This window comes from Tachypleus tridentatus, chromosome 13, assembly GCF_004210375.1.
Source record: "Tachypleus tridentatus isolate NWPU-2018 chromosome 13, ASM421037v1, whole genome shotgun sequence".
Taxonomy (NCBI): domain Eukaryota; kingdom Metazoa; phylum Arthropoda; class Merostomata; order Xiphosura; family Limulidae; genus Tachypleus; species Tachypleus tridentatus.
In genome coordinates, this window is record NC_134837.1 from 264866424 (window position 1) to 264884280 (window position 17857).

Sequence of the window (17857 nt, forward strand, 5' to 3'; positions counted from 1 at the left end):
ATATTCAATGGGAACCCAGGCATTACAAGGCAAGCTGCTCCAAGAGTCTCTACACCATTCGAAACATTTAAAATTTTCATTTCTGATAATATGATGGAACAGATCATTCACTCAACAAAACCGTCATGAAAGAACCAATTTTTGAAGAAGACCTCTGGAAATGGATCGCAGCTAATCTTTTCCTTGGAATAAGCAAATCCAAAAATGCATCGATAGACGAAATGTTTTCAACCGAATTCGGTTTGCCATTTTTGCGAAAACTGATTACACAAGACAAATTAAAAAAAAATGTGCTCAAAAATCAGATTTGACATCCACTCTCAAAGAAATAGAGAAATCAAAGATGCCGCCATCTCTGGAGTCTGGAATTTTTTCATTGAAAATTGCAAAAACAGTTACAACCCAAGCGAATACCTGACAGTGGATGAACAACTATGTAACTTCAAAGGAAGAGTTGGTTTCAGAACATACATTCCGACAAAGCCAGGCAAATACGGAATAAAGATTTGGTGCCTAACAGATGCAAAGACAAGTTACCTCCTCAACGCTCAAATTTATACTGGAAAGGTTGGAAATACAACAGAAACAAATCAAGGAGAAAGAATAGTCAGAGAACTGTGTCAGCCATTTCTTGGAAAAGAAAGGACAATAACGACAGATAATTTCTTCACAACAATGACACTTGCCAAGTACCTACGAACAAAAAGAACAGGACTTGTTGGAACCATACGGAAATCAAGAACCTTCCTGCCTCCTGAAATAAATGCAAAATCTAGAGAGTTATCACCAAAGTTTTTCTACCATGACGACATCACTCTTCTCAGGCACTCAGACAAACCAGGAAAATATGTGCTACTACTGAGTTCTCAGCATCAGTCTGGTGAAGTAGAAGAGAATGGAAAGCCCGAAATCGTCAATCTTTACAATGCAACGAAGGCAGGTGTCGACACTCTCGATCAACTGGTGAGATATTATACAACAAAGAGGCGATCAAAGCGCTGGTCAGTCTGCATATTCTATAACCTTCTAGATCTTGCTGCGTACAATGGTTTCGTTTTATACTCGACAAAACATCCTGAATTTCTTCGTCAACATAAATCAAGAGCCAGAAGAGAATTTATACGGCAATTGGTGCTTGAAATCAAAGAAATTTACTGCAAAGATAATGACAAAACAACCTCATGTGAACCGCCTGCAAAGAGGGCAAAAAGAGGACGATGCCATTTGTGCAGCAGATCAAAAGATAGACAGTCGAAAATTGTTTGCTGAAATTGTAAAAACAAATGTTTGTCAGAGCCATTCTAAAGTTGTTTGTAATGAATGTTGTTAAATCACAGTGTTTCTATTGGAAAAATATATGGGGCCTAATAGGCCCCACAATCACTTTAGTGGATATAAATATTTTTTTCGTAGGAGTGTTAAAAACATTAAAAAACAAACACTGCATGTAGCAGCAGGGATGTTACACAAATCAGTGTAAGGGATTGGAACATCATGAGTGAAAAATGTTTGGAAACCACTCTCTATAGACTATACATAGAAATTGAATTAACCATTCTCTTGCTGAGATCAATTAACTTACAGAACTCTTCACACAACCCACATCTCAATGTGATAACTGCAGCAGAAAATGAATGGCATACTGTTGCTCAAACCTTAGTTCTCGCAACCCACAGCTCAGTGTGATAACTACAAGGTCATATCAACCAAAATACAAAAAAAATTTGATCTAGAAACTGTCCAAAACTTTAAAGGATCTCGGATATTACTAACAGATTTTCTTATAACTGCCTTTAAATAAATATAATAAGTAGTGGTCAACCTTCAGCTCTGTTTAAACTTATCACCTGTTGAACGCTAAATCAAATCTGCAAGGCAAAGATGTTGAACAACCATACCACTCAAAGATTAATTCAGTGGGTTACTTCTATAGCAAGTTCTGTGAAAAGAACACATGTCAAAACATATTTATTTCTTACAATATAACATTCTGTTAAATTCAGTTTAATTTCTTTTTACCTGAGGATAACTGCACATGTCATCACAGGATAATATGTCATCTTTTTAATCAGCAATGAACATACTTAGGGTGTCTCCTCGTATTAAACACGAAGCCGTGAGTCTGATAAAAAGAACACACACACATATCACCAAGTTTCTGCACAATTCGACAGCGTCTTTTAGAATTTTTCTACCCAATCAAAAGCACATGTTTTTATTATGAAATTATTACTCCTTAAAAAAGTAATTATTCATGTTTTGTGTCTAACTTAATATTCCTTCTTTTTACATATATTTTGTTAGGCATAGCCTACAATTCCACCCATTTATGACCTCCTACAGTTGAGTAGAGACCTGTGAGTAATATTTGTGAGGTTTAATACTTGTCCCAATAACCTTAGTTAGTGTAGTCAAATTAGTTGTTTGTTCTTGATTCTGTTTGGAAGAACGACTGAATGTCGGTTCAACCAATGGTAACCACAGGTTTCTAATTTCTAATGATCCTTAGGCTTGATGTGGTTAACTAATAAAAGCTGCAAAATTTAAAAACAACACCATGAACTCAGTGAAAACACTTCAATCCAAATGAAAATTGTAAGTTTTGCAACTATAAGGTTAGATCTTCTAAAGATGTAATTGAATGCTACTTAATAACGTCAACCGTTAATTAATTCACACTGTACAATAAAACTTCGTTCGTTTAGCATAAAGGATAACAATAATAATACCAAACAAATTCAATATTGTAATTTTCAACAAGATATTAATTTTTATGTATTTTGATGAAGTATTTTCACATAAACAGCAATAAAGAACAAGAAGGTATACCAGTTGTCCCTTAAATGGACTATTCTTAGACTTCTACAAGTTCTGTCTGTCAGATAGAGATCACCTTGTTGGGTGCCTACGGCAACACAATCTTCCTTTGATGCATAATTCATGGTGGTAACTTCACCCAATAACTTGTGCTGATTCTGAACTCTACAGTAAAATAAACACTGATTGAATCTTCAAGTATAACACAGTCAAATAACAAAATAGTTGTTTATTCTGTGAAAAGTTATTAATAATTATTAGTAATTTTCAATTACTATTTGTTCATTGTTTTCGTGACAATAAATATATTACCTTCTTAAAGTTTGACTTCTAACAATTTTTCAACTTAATCATAACTGATGGATAACGTACATGGTATATTTATAAATTTGATTGTGGAGTTAGTAGTAAATTCCTATTAAAGAAACACTTGTACAAGTATATCAGTGACCATATAACCAACTTACACAGCTCAAGTGTAGAGGATAATGTTTTGAATGTCTTCTGCCTTTCGTCTTTAGATCAGCCTGTGCAAACTGTCACAGATATTATATATTGTTGTTGATACTGATTGGAAGAACGACTGAATGTGGGTTCAACCAATGCTGATGTTCTTCATATTTATTGTCGTGACCTTTAACTTTTTCTAATTTTACTGTCCAGCATCCTATGATTTATTCTTTATCAACTACTCTGACAAATTTCTTGTTTATTTGTTATTATGTAAAAAGGTTTGTCTTCAGAGTCTGATATAAATAAGACAACTGTGTAGAGGTAAAACAGAAACCTTTACTGCTGGAAAACTATCCAAATACTTACTTTAAAGAGAATACTGAATTAGGCTTGTTTGAGGTAGAAACTTCCTTTTTTTAGAGAGGTCAAAAATAATTCATTTCCTTCCTTTGTGTGCTGGCTAACTGTACACAGTATTTGCTTCCCCTCTGGGAGTACAAAAAAGTGGTTTGATCGACCGAAGTAATACCTCGTGTTACTTCAGCATGAATCTTTCACTTATTATATATATAAATATTATTCAATATTAGCGTTTATTGTTTTACAACAGTGACTTCGAGCGCTTCTAAAATGTGAATGAATAAGGAATCCGTAAGCAAGTGATTCTGTCATGAAATTATAAACAACCGCTTTTCGTAGAATTGAAAACATGTATCATAAACGCAACTTACGAGAATATTATATAAAAAAAGAGGTGGCTTGTTTACTTGTTTGTTTTGGAATTTCGCGCTAAGCTACATGAGGGTTATCTGCACTATCCGTGCCTAATTTAACAGAGTAAGACTAGAGGGAAGGCAGCTAGTTATCACCACCCACTGCCAAATCTTGAGCTACTCTTGAACCAACAAATAGTGGGATTTACCATAACATGTTAACGCCCCCTTCCCGGCTGAAAGGGTAAGTGTGTTTGATTTGATGATGATTCAATCACGTGACCCTCAGACTACGAGTCGAGCGTCCTAACCACCTAACCATGCCGGGCCAAAGAACCACCCCCCAATAAAAACCAAAAAAGCAAAAAAAAACAATGTTATCACAGTGAAGGAGGTAAGATGATCTGATAAGTTTGCGGACTTAGATAACCAAAATCCAAGGCTAGATTTCCCGGTTAGAATGCGGATATACCACTGTGTAACTTAGCACTAAAGTGAACAAACTAATAAAATGTGGCTCAAATATGTAGGCACCAGTGAATGTTATTTTATCTTTATATATAAAGTCTTAAATAAAAGCACGACATTTTTATTATTTTTTCAATGAATAAATAAAACAGAACGTGATTTATCATCTTTTAAAATGGACTGATTACCGTTTGTTAACTTCATATTCATCCGCTTTATAGTTCTTCAGTTTTATTTACTCTTGTTCAACTTCGCACGTCGATCTTAACCAATTACCATGAAAATCTGCACTATCCTGCTATGAGTTGATATGATTGGTTGTTGTCAAGCGCAAAGCTAAACAAATAATAATAAAACCTGCGTCATTCCCACCCACGGATATTGAAATCATATATTCAGCTTACAGATTTACATCTGAACCACAGAAGAGCCCACCTATGAGAAACTTCCCTAAGAACATGAGCTAGTGGATCAATAATATTCAGAGAGCGTATCTCGTGCTTAAAATAATTGCACTGTTGTACTATAGCTTGTTTTCTGTGTGCACTCAATTCCAGAATATTTCATCACTAGATATTTTTGGTATAATTCCAACATCACCCGAGTTAACGGAATAAAGAAAGTCCGGCGCGTTATGAGTTTTTTCATGAAGGATAGGCTGTACTATAGCTCATGTACAACTAAAGAAATGACAAAAACAATCAACGCATTGCAGTAGGTAATAAGATTATATTTAAAAGAAAATAAGGAACATTCTTTGCCAGTTTGAGAACAAAAACAAGAGTGTTATGTTTACAATCTCATCACCTCATAAATATCACAAAATCCATAACCGTCAAAGGATTTGACTGTCGTTTCATTTCGTACAGTAACAAGTTCTATCATATTATTATCTTAGGAAAGATATTTTTTTATGTGCTTGAAATTTCTAGTTTATGATCACTCAGGTGGACTTTGAATAGAAAATACTGAACTACTGTGAAATAAATAATAACTTACACACAGTAGATAAACCAGGAAAATAATGATGTAGCGATGTTAAACAAACAATAACACGGGCACAGTGAATAAACCAGAATAATATGGAAGTGGCGCTGTTAAACAAATAATAACACACGCACATTGTTTGTTTTGAATTTCACGCAAATCTACAAGAAGGTTATATGTGCTAGCCATCCCTAATTTAGCAGTGTAAGACTAGAGGGAAGGCAGCTAGTCATCATTACTCACCGCCAACTCTTTTACCAACGAAAAGTATTTTTGAAGCATAAGAGAAGGTGGATAAGGGCTTGACCTTACTTGCATTTCACTGGTATATCACAAAGCAACATTATCAATATAACATGTCAACAACTCTTGTGACATCCTTTTAGTCGTCCTCTCACAAAAATAAAGAGAGTTTTCAGTCATTACGTTATATTAAGACCCTTGGCACAAATTTGACAATCACTAAACAAATCGTAGTGAGGGAAACTCGTCATTTACTACATAGCTCTTCTTTTAAACAAAGAAATTTCTGGGTGAAAATTACAGGTCGAGGTAAGTGTACAATACTGTACATTTAACAGCAGTTTTAACTTTGCCTGCAAAACCCTTTTTTCTCCAGTACTTATATGTATCTCAGTAGTGCTTGTTGTAAATATAATAATAGAGCGCCCCCAAGTAACACAGCGGTGTTTGTACATTCGAATGTACAGAAAAAAATGAGAAGCCGAATTTGCTGCTAGTTAGTAGAGCAAATGAAGTTGAAGAGGTCACACGCAGATTCAATGTTTGCGGAGTAATTGGCTTGTTTTTTAGGGTAATTCAATATAGATTGCTCTACAAGGCTACAAATCACTCGAAGCTACCATACGCTGTCATCCCTACCAATGGCTGTTACCGCAAGTGAGCACTGGGCCACGGATAATCGGTTAGTTTGTATAATGATTTAATTTTCCTTTACACAGCTGGGCTAAATGAACATAGATGTTTTAATAATAGGTAATACTAATGCTACTAACCTATTTTTATAGGTTTATGGTTAATGACAAGAGATAGAATTCTTTCGTGTCAGCCTACTATGTGACATGTATTAAGTTTGACGCTGTAGTTTCTTTTGTAAAATCCACAATTCTGATGACGAAAACAGAATTCACGTTCTTTCAGGTAATTCGTCATAACCAAATTTAACTATCTTAAATACTTTATTTGCAAGCAACTTAATCCCTATCCTATCCAGCACTTATTAGGGGTAAGAAGTAACACTATAATATTATGTGTGTAACATATTTATTTTATATTATTCGAAACTGCTCCTTCTTATATACAAACAGTGACTCAACAGTAAGTTTGAATGCTTAAACATTTTGATACCCGTTTTAGTTTTGGTGTTTAACAAAAATGAACACAAAAACTGAAACTGTCTCTTAGTATGAAGAACCTTGATGAATCTAGTTACAGTTGAGAAGTATAATAGACTTAAAGGTTAATGTTATATTGAGCTATTATGCATCACGTATTAACTAATTTATTCACTTAATATTTAGGCTTAACGATTGAGAAATGTGTCTTTCGTCGTAAGCCCAATGTTATCTTTTCATGAGTTTGACATAAAGAATCAGAAATGTTTTTGTATCACAAAGAGATAGAGAGAGAGAAATATTAATTCCGGAATAGTAAAATGTTTGATGACTTCTAAATGGGGTATGACGAATATAAAAACTCACCACCAGGTTCCATAGCTGTTTTCGGATTTCTCCGTGACTGATTGTAACGATAAACAGAACGGAAATTAAAGGTCATTTTATAGAAGCTATCCGGTCAATATCTCCGTGAAAGAAAAACCTAGTGACAAAATGCACACCCTGTAGTTTGAAATAAGATCAAACTTGATAATCGCACCAGAAAGAAGAAAACGATAGGAAAATAAAATAATTATAAAACTGTCATCTGATACTAATAAAGATGCATTTTTATATTTCAAGAACTATAAACAACTGTTTGTAACAATTAACTTACTACCACAAAACACTTGTTACTTTCGCCAAGTGTTTGTTGTTTTTTTTTTGTTTGTCAGCAAGATTTCTTGAAAACGATTGAATGGATTTAGACGAATGTTGGATTATAACAAAACTTAGAAGTGATTAATTTTCGAAGTTTCAATGTCAAATATCACAGCAAGCTCACAAATATAAAAAAAAATCCATATATGTTTACATGGAAACAAATTTGTCACGCAATTTTGTTCTTTAACTTTGTCAAAATGAAAGGATTTTGATGACACATACACATACATAGAATATAGTTTCTCATTGTTCAGCTGAAAATGGTCCATGCCCTTGATAAACATGGACATATTTTTAAATATGATCAACGCTGCGTTACAGAGGTATTCTTTCTACTGAGTATACAGTGGTTAGCCTTCGAATTTACAACGCTAAAATCAGAGGTTAGATTTCTCCTCGGTAAACTCAGCAGATCGCCCAATGTGGCTTTCCTATAAGAAAACACATACACACATATTCTACAGAATTAATCCTTTATATGCTTCTCTTTAGGATTTTGTTTTACATGCTTACTAAATGATCTCTGTGTCAGTATAGTGTCAGGATAGTCTTATTTTCTCTTCCATTTTAGGATACGAGTTTTTCGTTAGGTGATACATTGATAATAACATTTTTATTTTCAGTAACGTGTGCCATTAATATGGTGAATGTGCATTTTTAGTAAAATTATTTAAGAGCCTTGTAAAAGTTTGGTTTGAATTTCGCGTAAAGCTACACAACGGGTATCTGCGCTAGCCGTTCCTAATTTAACATTGTAATAACAGATGGAAGGCAGGTAGTTATGACCACCTACTGCCAACTATTGGACTACTTTTTTACTGACGAAAAGCGTGATTGATCGTCACATTATAACCCCTCACGGCGGAAAGAGCAAGCATGTTTAGTGTGATGGGGATTCAAACCCACGACCCTCAGATTACGTGTTGAGTGATTTAACTACCAGGCCATTTACTTTTGATTCTAACCATTTGTTTTCTAATTCACTATTAGAAGTCTTAATCACGTATACAGGTTATATATTTAACAACAATAAGCCTGACGCTGAAACGACGTTATGTGTATTGTGCATGACCGCAGTTCACTAAGCATCTTTATTTCTCGAAGTAAACCCCCTAACTAAATGATAATATTCAATAGCAGAAACATTTATCTCAGGAGAGATGACACGTAGTTCATCAAGTGCTCTTGTCATTCAAGTGTTTGAGCCAGGACTTGCTGCTCAACACACTCAGCATTTTCAGCTGTTGAGAACGTTACAAATGTCCCACTTAATCTCGTTATTCGATTAGGAGTAACAATTTATCGGAAGATACTCAAGACTAGTTGCTCCCTCTACCCCTAATCCTCAGTTTTAAAGCCTAGTTAAGGCCTCTGACTTGACTGTTTAAGTCCACGTTCATAAATATCAACCTTATGTTTTGTTTGAAATAACGTTTGTAAAAGTATGTTACGGCAGCATAGATATAACAACTATGCTTAGTTATTTAGTTTACTTGTCATGTTAAGCTTGTCATTACCAGCATTAGTGTCCTAATTTCCTGTTCGGAGTTTTATTTTCAACAATCCGAGATCGTTGAGACACCAACGTCTGTTTTTATACCTCACTCCCTTTTCATACAATGTGTATAAACTACTGTAACTCATAACAAAAATTTCAAATATGGGGAATTTACAGGTCCATAATTTATGTTTACGCGAACATTTAACCTAAGAATCATATGTAGGCATTTCCTCAAGACTTTTATTCATCCTATGATTTTCCATTTGTTTAATACATAATTCAGAATATGATGATATTCAAAGTAATCTCGTAAGATCATTTAACAACAATAAATAACATTCATAAACTTGTACCTCACATTTAATCAGATCCTGAATTGCGATATACTCCACCGAGTACAGATTTAAATGGATCCAAATATAACGAAGTGAATGGTTTCCATATTAGGTAAATGGGCTTGTGATAAATTTGAATGGATGGGGTTGAAATGTTAATAAAATAACGCTCTTTTTTCTGTTGTTGTTATTATTCAAATTAAAGGAATCGATTTAAATAACTTGAATTGTAATATCTTTCCATTTAAAAGTAAAAATACCAGAAAAAACGTTGGTTTGCAGTAGAAATAAAAATACTGAATTAGTCTTATAATTTTTGTATGCTGAAAATATATTTGCGATAGGAGCTTACCTCTGCTAACAATTTTAGCAGCCCCAGTGGCTCAGCGGTATGTCTGCGGACTTTCAACGCTAAAACCGGGTTTCGATACCCGTGGTGGGCAGAGCATAGATAGCCCATTGTGTAGCTTTGTGCTTCATTGAAAACATGAACAACAAGTTTAGCAATTCTCGTCCAGTTCTGCCCTCTGTATGCAGAATTTTTCTTCAGGCACGACACACGTTTTTTGTTTCTTTCTATTGGAATCAAATTATTCCAACATTTCTCTAATGCATATCGATTCTCCATCATTAGAAGTGTGGAATACTCATGTGACTTTCTCTATAAACGTCAATCGAACCATCATTTCAAAGTGTGATAGAAGACGTAAGCACGGGAGGAATATGGAGAGGAAGGGTGAGAAGTGTGAAAGGGGGGAGTACCTACTGAAAATGTATTTTATGTAAAGAAAATTATAACTTCCGATACGATACTTCCTTCTTCTCATAAGACTAACTAGATTTTCACTTTATTTATGTGGAGGGACCAGTACAAGGAAATAAAAATATCACCTAAAATCATCCGAAGGATACCCCTGAAAATGAGAGGGCTAGATCCAAAGATCTGATAAGGGAGGCTGCATTATTTCTGATCAGGTATACTTTTTCGCATCAATGAAATGTGCGTAGAATCGGCAAATTTATGAAGTGGTTACATCGCGAGGTTTATCAACTAGAAGCAATCTTGTGGAACATCTCTCTCAAGGATGATCATTGGAAATCCATAGAAGTTAAAGTGAGTCAACGTGGCTGTACAGTACGGATTTCTGATTGAGGAATATCTGGTTAGGCTCCACTCACCACAGGAGTGTATCTCTTTAAAGAATTCATACAGCAATAAGACATAAAGTATATCTGGATCAGGATAAGGGTAGAGATGAGAAACAGCAAACACGAGGACTTACGCACTGAGATCTTTGGGAGGAAGAAATTATCCACATGAAGAAGATAGGTGTGGTGACTAATCAATGGTAAACAACTCAAATCTTCAATGTCCACAGGCTAAGACGAGAAGAAAATATTTTTAAAATAATGGTGAAACATGAAGCACAACGAAGTAGGATCAAATGTAAGGGAATGGAAAACCATGAAGTCTGGAAGACTAGGTCTTGAGGGGGATATATTAACATAATAAGGACACTGGGAAGAAAAAACTCGATGGTTTAGCGAAAAACAAATTGTATAGGATAAGGCAGTCTAATAACCTTAGATCAAAGAGACTGTAAAGACTTTTGGTTGAAAAGCCATGCGAGAAATTCAGACACAGTAGGTCAGACAGTGGGGAATCGGAATCTCCGACCAAACGTGGAACACTTTCCACTTGTGCTGATGCATTGAAGAAAGATGCGGGGAATGACCCAGAAGGAGAGCAACTCACTGACAGAAAACTGACCTCTTCATCAAAGACTGAATAAAAAACAGGTGTGAAGATAAATAACATGAACGGCGAAAGGTAGAACCGGTATACCATTATAATTATTTAGGCGACCGTTTGTTTGGGAATTTCGCACAAAGCTACTCGAGGGCTATCTGTGCTAGGCGTCCCTGATTTAGCAGTGTAAGACTTTTACCAACGAATAGTGGGATTGACCGTCACATTATACACCCCCACGACTGGGAGGGCGAGCATGTTTAGCTCGACGCGGGCGCGAACCCGCGACCGTGGGATAACGAGTCGCACGCCTTACTCGCTTGGCCATGCCGGGCCAAAAGTAAAAGTATTTTGAACGGCGACCGTTTGTCAATTTTTACTTTTCACGTAGTGTTCACGTGACACTCGCTTTCTACAGTCGTTGATCAGTTTATCACGCTGAGCTTTTGATATTTGGGAATTGGTCGATTTACAAATGAATTCTCCATAGAACTGTATATTATTCTCCTGAGTTTGTATGTATATATATTTCTATAGTTTGAATAATATTTCTCTCCAGCATTTAATAAGTTTCTTTACCCTTTACATATTATTTTTTCTTCTTCTCTGGTGTTTTCTTTATGACATGAAACAAGCTCTTTTTCTTGAAACTCTAAATATAAATTCGATTCGTTACTTTAAGTTATTCCAGATGTACCTGGCCTGTTGGTCTTTAAATGATTGTATGGTGAGGACCTCATTGTATTTTTACTAAAAACTTATTGTCTCAGCTGTTTTTCACACCTTATGTCAGAGGTGTTTTTTATCACAGCAAAGTGGGCACGTTTGACTCTCTCTCTCTCTCAAACCTACACTTTTTTTAATTTTTTGAAAAAAATCGAATGTGGTTTAGTGGTTAGCATACCGGAATAAAAGAAAAAGAGTTTACGTGTATAATCAATATAAGTGACGCTCAAGTCTCACTATTTTATCAACGAAAAGTAGCCCAGCAGTTGGCGGTAGATGGTGTTGACCAACTTGCCACCTTCCCTCTAATTTATCAGTCCAAAATTATAGACAGTTTTGCGCATATTTATAGCTCTTTACACAGCTACAGGCGGATATCCAAAACAATATAAAACTGTCAAATTACGTCAGTATAATTTCGATGTTTCAGTAAAGAAAAAAACAAAAGTTGTAAAAGACATGTAATGTGGTGTTAACTTAAACATGTGAGCAAATAATAATTTAGAACTGTATTTAATTTTTACAAAAAGCCAGTAATGTAGCTTATAAATAATTCTGCGCAATATTTATTTCATTAGAACACAAGTCCTTTGTTAATGCCTTGGAGACGTTATAATATAACCCTCAATCCCATTATTCGTTGGTAAAAGAATAGCCCAAGAGTTGGTGGTGGGTGCTGAAGACTAGCTGCCTTTCCTCTAGTCTTACACTGCTAAATTAGAGACGGCTAGCGCAGATAGCTCTCGTGTAGCTTTGCGCGAGATTCAAAAACAAACCTTTATTTATTTCATTAGAACATAAATCCTATATTTTCTGCCTAAACAATCATTTACAACATCAGCATTAGATTCGATATATTAAGGAAGTAGATTTGGTCAATCATTTGAAATATTTAGGTTTCCATTCTCATTTGAAAATGATGCACTGTGCTTAGCAAAATCATTTAAATCTGTTAGAATTAATCAATTAATTTTATGCAGGACAATGATCTGGCCAACATTATGAAACATGGCGTTCTAGTCGGCTGAAAACTGAAATCAATAATTTGTTGCCTCAATGTAAGTTAACTTAATGTTTCTTGAATGATACTTCAACCATACGAGTACGAATAGATCACAACCTTATGGACATCATTTTTCCCTCTGAAAAACTTTTAACGATCTTTCATAGCTACTTTTAACCAAATCATAGGGCTGGCTGTCATGGCTACAACATGTCTACAGAAGATGATTAATGGCATATTGTAACTCAAACCTTAGTCTTCACAACCATAGCTCAGTGTGATAACTACAGAAGATTAATAGCATAGTGTAGCTCAAACCTTAGTCCTCATAACCCACAGCTCAGTGTAATAACTACAGAAAAAAATTAAAGGCATACTCTGGCTTACACTTTAGTCCACACAACCCACACATCAATGTGATAACTACAGATGATTAATGGCATACTGTGGCTCAAACCTTAGTCCTCACAACCTACAGCTCAGTGTGATAACTACAGAAGATTAATGGCATGCTGACACGACACCAAGAAAGCCTAGTTAAGAATAGAGAGTAATGATAACCATTATTTAAATATTCCAATATATATAATGTGAATCAGATCTATATTTATTAAATAGGGAAATTATGCTGATGAAGAAAAATGATCATTGTCAATCAATATAGTTTTCCCAAGTGGTTTCTAAACTGTGTGTTACAATAACTTCACCAATACAGATTAATTAACACTCCTACGAAAAGTGGGGACTAACAGGCCCCAGAGCAACTTGAAAGGTTATTAATATTAGGCTAATAATTTTGTATTTAAATGAAATTGCCATTAACTGACCCTATCCCTTTATATTTTAAGGAGCAATAATATTTTGACTTTTCAGACATTTGCGAAATAATATTTAAAAAAAAAATTTAAAACATCCACTAAGGGTATTTTGGGGCCTATTAGACCCCAGATCAAAAAACATAAAAATGACTTTATTTATTTCCTGAATAATTCTAGAACAGGCCTGGGCAACCAAAAAAAGCAAATTATAGTAAAAATATATTAATTTTACAACTTATTTTCAAAAGATGGATATTTAGGATAATAACTCTACTCCAACAATAATTTGAGACGGTCCTGATTATTGCCTAGTTTGCCCACGCCTGTTCTAGAACATTCTAGAAACTTTACAGAAGTATTTAGAATAATCTAGAATATTCTTGAAGCTTCTAGAATATTCTAGAAGAATCCACACATCCTATATATATAGGAGCTGAAATCTTCAAACCGTGTCAAAAATGATATCTCTTGATGAAGATGTACATTTACTGACAAAACCATCCGACGATAAAAGTGAACATGATAATGTCGAAGACTACTCTGAAATTTGTGATGATGATCCTTCTGAAGTCGAAAATGATGAACAAATCGCGCCGTACCCTTCTGAAAGTGAAGAAAGTAATCAAGAAGATCTTACTACGATGCCAGTGAACGAACTTTTGACCAAAGATAAGAATTTTAGTTATTTAACAACACCTTCAAGGATCAACAGGAGAACCGCAGCTCTCAATATATTCAATGGGAACCCAGGCATTACAAGGCAAGCTGCTCCAAGAGTCTCTACACCATTCGAAACATTTAAAATTTTCATTTCTGATAATATGATGGAACAGATCATTCACTCAACAAAAACCGTCATGAAAGAACCAATTTTTGAAGAAGACCTCTGGAAATGGATCGCAGCTAATCTTTTCCTTGGAATAAGCAAATCCAAAAATGCATCAATAGACGAAATGTTTTCAACCGAATTCGGTTTGCCATTTTTGCGAAAACTGATTACACAAGACAAATTAAAAAAAAAATGTGCTCAAAAATCAGATTTGACATCCACTCTCAAAGAAATAGAGAAATCAAAGATGCCGCCATCTCTGGAGTCTGGAATTTTTTCATTGAAAATTGCAAAAACAGTTACAACCCAAGCGAATACCTGACAGTGGATGAACAACTATGTAACTTCAAAGGAAGAGTTGGCTTCAGAACATACATTCCGACAAAGCCAGGCAAATACGGAATAAAGATTTGGTGCCTAACAGATGCAAAGACAAGTTACCTCCTCAACGCTAAAATTTATACTGGAAAGGTTGGAAATACAACAGAAACAAATCAAGGAGAAAGAATAGTCAGAGAACTGTGTCAGCCATTTCTTGGAAAAGGAAGGACAATAACGACAGATAATTTCTTCACAACAATGGTACTTGCCAAGTACCTACGAATAAAAAGAACAGGACTTTTTGGAACCATACGGAAATCAAGAACCTTCCTGCCTCCTGAAATAAATGCAAAATCTAGAGAGTTATCACCAAAGTTTTTCTACCATGACGACATCACTCTTCTCAGGCACTCAGACAAACCAGGAAAATATGTGCTACTACTGAGTTCTCAGCATCAGTCTGGTGAAGTAGAAGAGAATGGAAAGCCCGAAATCGTCAATCTTCACAATGCAACGACGGCAGGTGTCTACACTCTCGATCAACTGGTGAGATATTATACAACAAAGAGGCGATCAAAGCGCTGGTCAGTCTGCATATTCTATAACATTCTAGATCTTGCTGCGTACAATGGTTTCGTTCTATACTCAACAAAACATCCTGAATTTCTTCGTCAACATAAATCAAGAGCCAGAAGAGAATTTATACGGCAATTGGTGCTTGAAATCAAAGAAATTTACTGCAAAGATAATGACAAAACAACCTCATGTGAACCGCCTGCAAAGAGGGCAAAAAGAGGACGATGCCATTTGTGCGGCAGATCAAAAGATAGACAGTCGAAAATTGTTTGCTCAAATTGTAAAACAAATGTTTGTCAGAGCCATTCTAAAGTTGTTTGTAATGAATGTTGTTAAATCACTGTGTTTCTATTGGAAAAATATATGGGGCCTGATAGGCCCCACAATCACTTTAGTGGATGTAAATATTTTTTTCGTAGGAGTGTTAAAAACATTAAAAAACAAACACTGCATGTAGCAGCAGGGATGTTACACAAATCAGTGTAAGGGATTGGAACATCATGAGTGAAAAATGTTTGGAAACCACTCCTCTATAGACTATACATAGAAATTGAATTAACCATTCTCTTGCTGAGATCAATTAACTTACAGAACTCTTCACACAACCCACATCTCAATGTGATAACTGCAGAAGAAAATTAATGGCATACTGATTACAAAGTTGTTGAAACCATTCAAATTTGTAACTACGTTAATTATATTTTCACGTATATTTCAATGGTATTGGCAAAACTACGGTGGCATGTCTGAGGGTTTATAACACTGAAAATTGGATTTCGATAATCGCGGTGGGTATAGCACAGCTAGCCCTTTATGAAACTTTGTGCGCGATAGCGGAGTGATGAAAGAGAATTAATTATATATACATACATAAACATCGCAAAACGGAAACGCAAACTAACGTTGCAGGGGTTTACTTTAGAGAGAGAGAAATCAGAAGAATTCTCTCTACAACTGGGATGTTCAGGAACGTTGTGGTTCCTATTCGTCCCCTTTCGTGGAAGGTTATTGAATTTAGCTTGTTTATTTTTTACTCTTTTTTGGGTGAAGGAGTGGGGTTTGTCATAATTATATTATTCATGAACAAGGCAAAGGTAGCATAAACATAAAGGTAACATAAACATCAAACGCAAAACGCAAACAAACGTGGCAGGGGTTTAGTTTAGAGAGAGAGAAATCAGAAGAATTCTCTCTCCAACTGGGGTGTTCAGGATTTTGGTTCCTCTTCGTCCCCTTTCGTGGAAGGTTATTGAATTTAGCTATTTTTTTCTTTTTCTTAAATAATTTTTAAATTATTTTTTGGGTAAAGGAGTAAAGTTTAGTGTTATTCGTAAACGAGGCACAGGTAGCACCGGAGAAAACAGCCAAATCCTGTCCCGAAAGGCAGATGTCACAGTAAATGTGAACATAAATCTAAACGACCCGATTCAGGGCATGGCAATAGTTGCCTTGGCTGGGATCTAAAGATCCAATATCTGAATTTTTGCTGTGGGGGGAACGGGAGTGCCCCGAGAAAAACCCACTTTCACAGGACAGGCGCCGAAAGTTTTACATGTCCTGTGCCCGAAAACTGAAAAAGAAAAATGCATGAATTTTGCCCTTTAAGTGTTTTGTTGTGTGATTTGTGATTCTTGAAATATGTTGTATGGTGAAATAAATTTGGTTGGTGCACTTATTAATTTATAGAGCGATGCCGTTAGTTTGTTTCTGTGTTCTGCTTTTAAATAGTATTTGTGTGATATTTCTGTTAGTCTATTTCTTAGTGTTTGTAAGTTGCTGATTTGATGTATATAGTTTACTGGAGTAAATGATGGTCGACTGAATGCAGATCTTAGTATTTTATTTTGTTGAGATTCAATTTTCTGGAGTGTGTTATTTGACATATTATATGTGACTTGACATCCATACTCTATTAGTGGACAGATGTAAGCCTTGTATATTTGTATAATGGTATTTGGTGAGCATTTCGAGTGTTTGCTGGTTAGAGTCATTAAGTGTGAAATACGTTTTCTAATTGATGAGTGTATGTTGTTAACATGTGTTTTCCATGTTAGTCTTGTGTCGAAAGTGATGCCAAAGAATGTGATGTTTTTGCTCATGTTAATAGGCGTATTTCCAAGTGATAATTTTATTTTTCTAGATTTTTTCTTTGTTTTTTAATTTCCTGTAGAAGGTGATTGCTTGTGTTTTGGTTAGATTTAAAACTACTCTCCACTTGTTACTCCAGGTCGAGACGTTGTTGAGTGATACTTGCACGCGAGACATGGCCAGTACTGGGTTTCTGGAGGTGCTCCAGAAAGCAATGTCGTCTGCGTATTGTGAATTACGCGTGTATGTTAAATTGGGACAGGGTATGTCACTGACGAAAATAATATATAGTAGTGGAGAAAGGACTGATCCTTGGGTCACTTCTGCAGTTATGTTGAATGATTTAGATATAGTTTTATTGACTTTTACTTGTGCTGTTCTATCTGTTAGGAAGTTTGATATCCATTTAACT

General features: G+C 35.3%; 1 protein-coding gene and 1 long non-coding RNA gene across 8 annotated transcripts in view; one reads left to right on the plus strand and one right to left on the minus strand.

The window, feature by feature from the left end:
- LOC143238277 (uncharacterized) overlaps positions 1-17857 on the plus strand; it is a 341463-nt gene that overhangs the window by 96779 nt on the left and 226827 nt on the right. The window lies entirely within an intron of this gene.
- LOC143238278 (uncharacterized) overlaps positions 1-17857 on the minus strand; it is a 312759-nt gene that overhangs the window by 10761 nt on the left and 284141 nt on the right. For 2 of the 4 annotated variants that reach the window (XR_013020492.1, XR_013020491.1), the window contains exons 2-3: positions 2830-2982; positions 2020-2122 (exon numbers count right to left, since the gene is read on the minus strand). This is a non-coding gene — a long non-coding RNA (uncharacterized LOC143238278). Of the gene's footprint in view, positions 1-2019; positions 2123-2829; positions 2983-3284; positions 6345-17857 lie in introns of those variants that run through there. The other 2 variants (XR_013020493.1, XR_013020494.1) reach the window with 2 other exon arrangements.